This window comes from Callorhinchus milii, unplaced genomic scaffold (genome assembly GCF_018977255.1).
Source record: "Callorhinchus milii isolate IMCB2004 unplaced genomic scaffold, IMCB_Cmil_1.0 Scaffold26, whole genome shotgun sequence".
In the NCBI taxonomy this organism is placed as follows: domain Eukaryota; kingdom Metazoa; phylum Chordata; class Chondrichthyes; order Chimaeriformes; family Callorhinchidae; genus Callorhinchus; species Callorhinchus milii.
In genome coordinates, this window is record NW_024704767.1 from 2,959,781 (window position 1) to 2,969,099 (window position 9,319).

A 9,319-nucleotide genomic window follows, 5' to 3' on the forward strand; every position below is an offset into this window, starting at 1 on the left:
AACAAGATTCCATTTATAGAGCGCCTTTCACGTCGGGAGGACGTCCCAAGGTGCTGCGACCCGAAAAGAAACACCTGGTTTTGGGTGGACCAAAGTGCCTCCTTTTCCGAGTTTATGATCCTCCAGCCGCACTCGATGTGGGTTTCGCTGTGAGTTCCCAGGAAGAGACCGTACAGCACCGAGTGCCGAACCCACGAGAGAATCCATTTCACCGTTTCCAAACTGCCTTTGCGAAACAACACTCTAGGAAGAGGTGGTCCACGGTCTCCAGGCCTCTGCAGCCGGCCCGGGGGCAACGCGCTGACTGGCCCAGACCCTGACCGTGCATGAAAGTCATGAGGGGGAGGGTCCCTTTTATCGCCAGCCACGCCATGTCCTGATGGTTGTTTCGACCGCCTGCCGCGTGGACCACTCGGTGATTGCGCGGGGATCTGGGATGGTGTTCTTCAGGAATTTCTCAACATAGGATAGGTGGTTTAGCACGCTCCAACTGTGTGGAATGTTTCGAGTCAGTTTCTGCCAGACCCGCCCTTCTTAGCACCGGGTAAACAGAGACCCAAAGGGGGGTTTTTCCCTGTGAAAACCGTCCGAGCATGTTTCATTAGTCAGGATAACAAACGTGACAGAACACTTCAGACCTTTGCACACAGTATCACCAGAGGCTAGGGTGGACCAAACCAGATCTGAATATTGAGCACAAAATAAAGGCCCTTAAGGACTTGATGGAATCTAATTCAGAATTATATGAATCTACACCTACTTGTAAGCTAATTTTATTTGTCTCCCTTTTTATATCTCTGCCCCTACACTCTGGAACTCCATCCCACAGTCCCTTTGCCTCACTTCCTCCCTTACCTTTTTCAAGGCCGGTCTCAAGACCCTTCTCTTCGACCGCGTCTTTGGTCGCCCTCCCACCTCTCTGCCTTCCCTCACCCCTATACCACCCCTCCCCCATGCTCGGGCCCCAACACCTGACTATTCAGGCTTTGGGGCATCCTCCCGACGTAAAAGGCGCTCTATAAATGTAATTTTGTTGTTGTTTTATTATTATTACAAACTCTACAGTACAACTCACTGCAACCCTAACACTCCCCAATCATTTTACTACAACTGTACGAATCCTTGGGTGTTTGATGGCTTTTGAAATCCGTCCACAGCAGCCTAAAACATGTTAAATAAAAACAGAAAAACATCCACTTCAGCAGGAGCAAAGTAAACCCTCAGGGTAATTGATGTGCAATCACGTGGTGTTTTTTGAGTGTCCAAGTTAGAAGCTTGCTCTGCCTGTTGTGCAAGCTTCTTGGAAAGGAGAAGGTTTACTGTTACCATACACTGCACAGCACAGAGGAGAATCCCTGATCATGCACCTTGTGCGTGGCTGTGTGGATGATAATGCAAGTCAGCCTATCAGAAATGGAGCTCAGCTGCATGTTCCCACATCATCTTGGAGCACGGTAATGAATCTCAGAAGAACACAGAGTGAGTGACTCATCCGCGTGGGTTGGTCCATCTCTACTGGCTGAACAGAAACTGAGACTAAACATCAGTCATCCCTACAAATGGTGTCGCATATCTCATGTTTCTGAATCGTCCTTAGGCTGTAAAGGGCTTGGAAGCAACTATTGTCGGATATTTGGCTTTAATATTCCAAACCTACAACAGGGACGAGACAGATTAAAGCATGGCAGAGGTGGTTCACAGTAGAATCTAAAACATTTACAAATACAATGGAACATGAGTTACTGGAATCATTTAAAAAGCAGCTTGGTGCGTGCTATGATGAGGGGGGCGGGGGAGAGGGAAGGGGTGGGGGGATGCATGTTCTGGAAGTATGAGATTGGATGGATTGAAGGGCTTTCTTTATCCAAACCATTCTTATAAATAATATAATAATAATTTACTATAAAATAATAATATAATATAGATAATATAATAACATAATCTTGTGATGTTGTGACAAATAATGGGGTGCAAGGACATATAGTTTGACAGCAAATTCAAGAGGTGCTAGGATAGCTATTTGGTAAAGAAATGAGGTACTAATCATAGAACAAAGTAGGGCAATTCAGTGCTGTGATATGCTCCAGTGCCTGAAGGGTTCTTTATAAATGCAAGTTGTTGTTGTTGATAATTTTGGCGGGGGTGGAGGTGGGGGAACCAGATACAATTTCTTTTCCAGTCCTCACATCCTATGTTTCTATGTTCTCAAGTACTGTCAAGATATATTTGGTATAGAATTAGACCTGTTTCTCACAAATGTCCTGTAAATTACATCTTTCGAATCTAATAGTCATTGTGCCTGTGCATTTCCAGTAAAATTGGTGGATTTTTGCAAAACTTTGAATACATATCGCAACTGGTTGTTTTAGACTCTTTCTCCCTTTCCTTGTTTAGGATATAAAAATCCATTCAATTGCTAAAATCCTTCTGGTTTCAATGGTAAGAACACAATGGAGTGAAATATTCCTTGCAACTAAGTATAGAAACTGAATTTAAGTGATTCAAATGGGATTCCTTTGTTTTGCACTTGGCAACAAAAGGAATTTCACTCCAGATATTCTTATCATTTTATAATAACCATAATACAAATTTCTGCATTTGACATTTGCTTGATGTTTTGACCTCCCTTAGTATCAAATACCAGTTGGACAAACACTTCGCTAGTTATTATAAGTGTACTTTTCACAGCTTTATAAATAAGGTGTATGGCTAATTTTTTTTTGTTTCGCAAAAAAAGGACTTGCGCTCCAATGATGGGAAAGTTGCTATTTGTAACACTTTGCTCTGTATTTTTGATTACATGGGGTGAAAAAAAACATGATTAAATGCTTGTCATGAAGATGGTACCACTTTATATTATACCAGCTGGGAGTTTGGTTAGTGCAGTGCTTCAGCATGCTGCTCTTTTACCTCTGGAGCCGAGGTTTCAGCAAATTTGCAATTAAATCAATGAAACCCGTTTGTGAATATCGCATTTAAGACTCCAGCATAGCGTTAGGAATAGCAGGGCGAAACCTTGGGCAAGTTTCCTTACTCCACACGCCTGATAATAATCCCTCAAGAAAAAAAATAAAACAATAATAAATTGGTCACTTGAATCCACGACTGTTTGTGGGACACTGCTGTGCACAATTGGCTGCCGCGTTTTGCCCACAAATATACTCCAATTCACTTTTCAATATATTCTGTGAAGCACTTGGAGAAGTCTAGACGACGTGAAAAATGTTATATCAAATGCAAGGATTATTATTACAGATGAAATACAATGTATCATACATGTTGAAAACAGTATGACACATTTTGGATTATTGGCCCAAAGAGCTCATTGTAAACAATCAGAGGTGTTGTTTAGGATTATATTTCTGCAAAATGAAACACTTTACCATTGCCGTTGCAAGTTAATACCGTGGCAGGAAATGATGATTGCTCACAGTACATCTGGTCAATTATGATTTCTATTCAGGCTGAAAGAGATAAAGCATGGATAATGATGGGAATAAAGCAAAAACATGATATTATCATCTAATTTGTTAGGTTATAAGGATTATGTTTTCAGACAACTTTCAGATAAATATAAGTCACATAGTATTTCATCTCCGTAATCAGAAGGGAAAAACAAATGCATTTTATTTATTAAATGCTCCCTTGTTTCAAAGAAATATATTTATGAAGACGTTTGTTAGTTTTAAAAGTTGCAGTTACTTCATCACTATGTTTTGGGTTATTGAGATTGAGTGGGAGAAAATGCAGTCTTGATTCATAAACAGAAATTCCAAAATGCCCGGGTTATTTATGTACTATCATTTATTATTTTGTGGTTTTGTGGGGAAATGAATCATAGAAAGAGTTTTAAAAATATAAGCACATAGACAATCACATATCTAACTTTGCTTGCCAAATTGATGTCTAATCCTAGGTAACATAATGGTTATGCTTTGATTGCTTTATTTTCCTTGTGCATGAAAATACTGTATGTGCTGTAATTAAAAATAGATTTAATCGTATCCATCTATAGTGGTGCAAACTCAGCCACACGTTACTCTCCAATTCAATCCATATCAGGTTGGTAAATGTACTGTACCGCTCAGTGACAGTACAAAGTCCTGGAAATTTCCAATAGTATCAAAAGATAAGTCTTATCTTAAATGCGGTGTCCATGCCAACAATCCCTCTAATAGAATTGGTCATTCACTTTATGGTTGTTTTATTACCATGTGTCAATGGGCTGCCACTTTCACCTATGAATACAGTCACTACACTTTACAATATATTCTGTGACGTACTTTGAGACATCCTCCTGACGTGAAAGATGCTACACCAAATGCAAATAATAATTATTTCTCTCGTTGACAAAGCAAAAAAACATTAGTGCATTTGAGAGACAAAGTGATCCTTCCATGTGGGAGAAGGGACAAAAGGGGACCAGGTGAGGGGAATAGGATGAATGCAGGATTATGTGGAGTATAAACACCAGCATGGAATAGTTGAGCCAAATAACCTGTTTCCATGCCGTATTGCTCTATGTAACTGTTATGTTTGGGGGTGCTCGAGTAGATTCCCATTTACAATTGACAGACATGCGCATGATACAATTGTGCTTTAGTAAGTGCCGCCAACAAAGCACTGCGTAATGCGGTGCATTGAAAACAATGGAAACATATACTGAACAATACAGCAATGTACTGTTCCGTAAATGGCAAACTACAAAACAGATTATTGCTACATTTTACATACACTGCACCTTCCCCCTTTCAATCAAATCTTATGCACTGGTGTGGAATGGAGAGAAGGGTAGTAATATGGGTAGGAAATGTTAACTTGATGTGTAGCTCAATATAAATTGATCGAGCAGATGGGAATGGATGTGAGACAGTACTGACACTGGTAAACACAGCAGCTGCTGATGTCCCGAAGCAGTCTGATTCCAAGAAATAGCATTACCTTTTAGCACTGTCCCTTTAAACAAAGTAATGGGTCTGATTTGCTTGTAATTAATGGCAGTTCCAATGCCAAATTCTGCCGTCAAAAAAAAACTACTTTTTTTTAAAAAGGGACCAGCCATTATTAGAAACACATTTGCTTTGAGTAAAGTCAACATCAATTTTGAACTGATACCATTAAACATTGTTTCACAACTTTCACATTGTTCACGTGACATTACAGAACTGGTTAACTTGCGTTCTTTTTATAGCTGTGGTTTAACAATGTTGATGTAGTGCTACCACCACATGCCACAAGTCTCGGATTACAAGAGTTTCAGTATTGAGCACTTGATATTGCAGTAACTCATCATATTCCAACTATATCGCAACACATCCACCTAGCTGTGCACAAACTATGTTTTACTGGCCCACCAGCACATCAGAATGTAGTTCGAATACTTTTAATCACACTGTTTCTCTTTCTCTCTACTTGAGGGTTACTTCAGAATGTTAACTTGAATCATAAGAGTCAAAGCTTTATCGCACACAAGCAGATAATTCTGGGGCCAGCAGTTTTGAAATATTTGCTTAACGGATGAGTCAACACAAGAGTGCCGAATTTGAAAACTTTTATAATTTTGGTGTTTGGACTGGGGAAGCACAGTATGACTCATAAGAGCTTCTGAACTGAAGAAAATTCACAATCACACCGACTATGAGTATTTCACAATGATTTGGTTCACAACCTGAAGGTAAATTGCGGTGGAGCCAGGTTGCTAAAACTACCCAAAAAAGATGGCACATCGATTCACTGCTACTGTAGAAATGCTGTCAGCACAAATCAATTTGAGATCCACTCAAACGTTCTCTTAAAAGTTCTCTTGAGGAGTTTAAGGAACCATTTATTAATGTTATTAAACAGTCCGTCACATAATTCAGCTAATATGAAAAATCTGAAACAAATCATTTTTCATGATCTTATCCTTGAAACTATAGGTAATGATATGAGATTGTGCACAATTCCGTTTTCCACAGTTCATCAAAAAGTCTCAGAAGTCTTCATAATCAGAATTTAATAATCAGTTTTTTTTAAGCACCAGATTACTATTAAGGTGCACATATTATTATAGAATGATTATATGCTAATGGACTGTTAGAATGGCTGGGAGTTTAGTGGCATATTTATACACAGTGCACAGCAAATCCAATATATGTTTCATTCATATATTTGTTGAGTGGTTTCATGCTAATAACATAACGAGTTAAAACGGTTTAAATCAGAGCTTCTTTGTTCTCCATGGACCCATTCTCAGTAGGAAGTACTCACAAGTCTGCTATAAAGTAAAATAGATGCAATTTGAAAGCAATTTAGTAAAATGCCGAGATTTGAAAGATCAACACTGAAGACTAAGCAAATTTCAAACTTGTGATATTTTTGCTACCTATTGCTGCCTGGAAAATGACACATTGCTTTCTGTTTCGAACACGTTCTCCCCGTCTGAGAACATCCTTAATTGTTTTAACTTGACAGAAATAATCCCTGATATAAGATATACAACAAACTATTAATTCCATCTAACTTCTGTAAAAATCTTATATCAATCTTTGCCAAATGCTGCAAACAAAGTTATTCTGATGTGGATGTAGAAGGTTCTTCTGTGAACCCACAGCCTCTGTCTCAGAGGTGAGAGTGTTACCAACTTAGCAAGACTGACATATTGATCCCATCCTTCCAGTACCGTATTTCTTCCTACGAAAACACTCAAGCTGTTTCTTAACTGAGGCTTTTCTGTAGCCTTTTTCATAGTCTCTTGCATCCTTCCTTGATGATCCATTCCATCAGTTAATTACCCTCTGTATCAAAGTAATAACCTTGAGAGGTCTCGGTTTCTGGTCAAATGAACTTGTGAAAACAAACCATCTGAGCCTTTGTTTGCTATGGAACAATAATTCTTGTGATGCTATGTTATGTAGGAGACCACTAATGCTGCTAGATATCAGTTTGGAACATTTCCAGCAGTGCTTATTTTCAAACCATGAATCACAGAGGTAGGTTAAAGCATTTTCAATGGACCTTAACATTCCCGACGTCATATCCTGGAATTTGTGACGTGGGTGAATTCATCAAAACTTGGGACTATGCCACAGCTAGATTTTCTTTTTTCATTGCTGAACAAAAATAATCAAACTTGACGTGTTTATGAAAGTAAATCAGTAACAAGTTGCTAAATACTGATGAATTTTTTTGTGGGGATTAATCAGTTTTTAAGTGATTATGACTGCATTTGCTGTATATGTTTTCTTAGCTCTTAGCATGCCTGTTACCTTGGAAAATAACCAGTTATTTTTACAAGCATCTACTGACACTCAATCGCTCTGGGACACTGGCCTGCCCGAGGGAGCTATATAAATGTAAGTTGTTGTTGTTGCTGTTGTACACAATGTAGCAACAAACTTTTCGTTTATCAAAGGTCTGCTTGACTTCATAATATTCATCAAATTATAAATATCCAAACAGGATCAGGTTCAGTTCAACTAGGATCAAAGCTCCTATTATTTGGCAAATATGCAATGATGAGTTTCAGCTGAAATAACTACTCCTGCTAGTAACCAGAAATACGACTGAAGCCAATTTCAATTTGATGCCATGCACCTCCGATCATGGCAGCAGCTACTCTCTGTGACTCAGATCACTATAAGCGACTCGTGTTAATGAATTGCCGCATGTTCAACCACCACCGACTCCCAAAAATAAAGCCTACAGTTTGTCCTTTTGATAAAACTTGCCTAGTTAAGATGAAGGTCTGGGATTTTAACCACGATCGAATAATCAACAATCATTAGCTGCAGATGAGAGCATTGCAGGGGTCCCTCACTTTGTGGCAGTGAAGATTGTACCAGTTTCATATAATCTGCATCAGAGAATATACATATTTGTAAAACTGCAGGAGATAGTACAGCATACTCAGGCGTGTATCACGATATTACCAATTTTGATTTATTTCCTGCTTACAAACCAGTCTGAAGTACTAAGAACATGAGAAAAGGGAAAAATGATGAGTCAGGATCATTATATGGCTCATCAATCAGGCAGATGGTTTTGTTTCCTTGTTGATTGAAATCAAAGAAGTGTTAAAACTCTGTTGTCTTAAAAAACGATAATGAATCGGTTGAAAATAGGAAAAAACGGGAGAAGACATCTGATACTCAGGTGCACCACTTGTTTTCTACTATTATTATTATTATTATTATGTCAGCAAAGATTGCAAATATACATTTTAAATGTTGTATGCATCCACATGATAAAAGAAGCATTAAAGGATCTGTTAGGTACATTGAAAAAATTGTCTTAGCAGTCATTAATGTAGTTGACTTTTGGCCACAAGATGGACAGCTTTGTTTATTACTGCTGTTAGAAGCTGTTAGAAACTTTATCTGGTAAGTATTTCTGTCCTGCCACAGTGAAATGAAAGTAGCTGCAACACAAATACCATTTGCTTCGACGTGCATTTCAGAACATTTCCCTAGTTCAAGCATTTCTGCAGCATTGAATAATTCCTCATTTTTTTCATGTCAGGAGGAAACCTCGAAGTGCTTCACAGCATTTACTATAAATGTAGTGATTGTGTATTTTGTTGGCAAACACAGCAGCCAATTTGCGCACAGAAATAAACCACAAACAGCCATAAAGTGAATAACAAATTTTACCTGTGGGAATATCGATCGGGATAGCAGGAGAAACTTCCTTCACTTTCCAAATATGCGATCTTGGTTTAATGCCTCATCGAAGGATGTTATGTCCAATAATACACCCACTGCACTGGAGTATCAGCCAATGGTTATCCTCGCATTCAGTCTATCACAGTGGAAAATCACCCAAACCAATTTACAGAAAATCTGGTGAAGCGCTTTGGGATGTATCAGATGCAAGTATTATCATGGACTATCCTTGCAGATTCTTCCACTATCTACAATATTTCCACCTTACACTCAATATTCAAAACGCTCTGTATCTCTCAATGTATCTTCTATTTCTCAAACAGCTAAACTATCCGATGTTTCTGGGCTTAGTCATCTCTCTTCCAGTCTAACTGCAATGCAATCTTAAGTTAGTCGGTTGGCCTGTCATTTCTTGCCTCTCTCCATACTGATTGCTCTGACCTTTTCAGTCATCTTTTTCTGTTTTTACATTACTGATCAACCTTCCTTCGCTACTCCTAGAAATTCTATCTGCCTCGTCTGTTTCACAGCAGCAGAAATATAGGGATCATGACTTGTTCATGACCCTGGCAAGTAGAGCTATCCCCAAGCTCAAGACAACAACAAATAGGCATGAAACTGCAGCGTAATAGAAATTGAACTCATATCAACAGCGAACATCTGAAGCGGCAAGGTAG

At 38.8% G+C, this 9,319-nt stretch overlaps 1 long non-coding RNA gene across 1 annotated transcript; it reads right to left on the minus strand.

The window, feature by feature from the left end:
• Nucleotides 1-1,044: 1,044 nt before the first annotated feature.
• On the minus strand, nucleotides 1,045-9,153 carry LOC103187333. The gene is made up of 3 exons (XR_488878.2): nucleotides 8,631-9,153; nucleotides 3,384-3,464; nucleotides 1,045-1,653 (listed from the first exon to the last, which is right to left on the minus strand). It is a non-coding gene; the product is annotated as an uncharacterized LOC103187333 (long non-coding RNA).
• Between the last annotated feature and the right edge of the window lie 166 nt (nucleotides 9,154-9,319).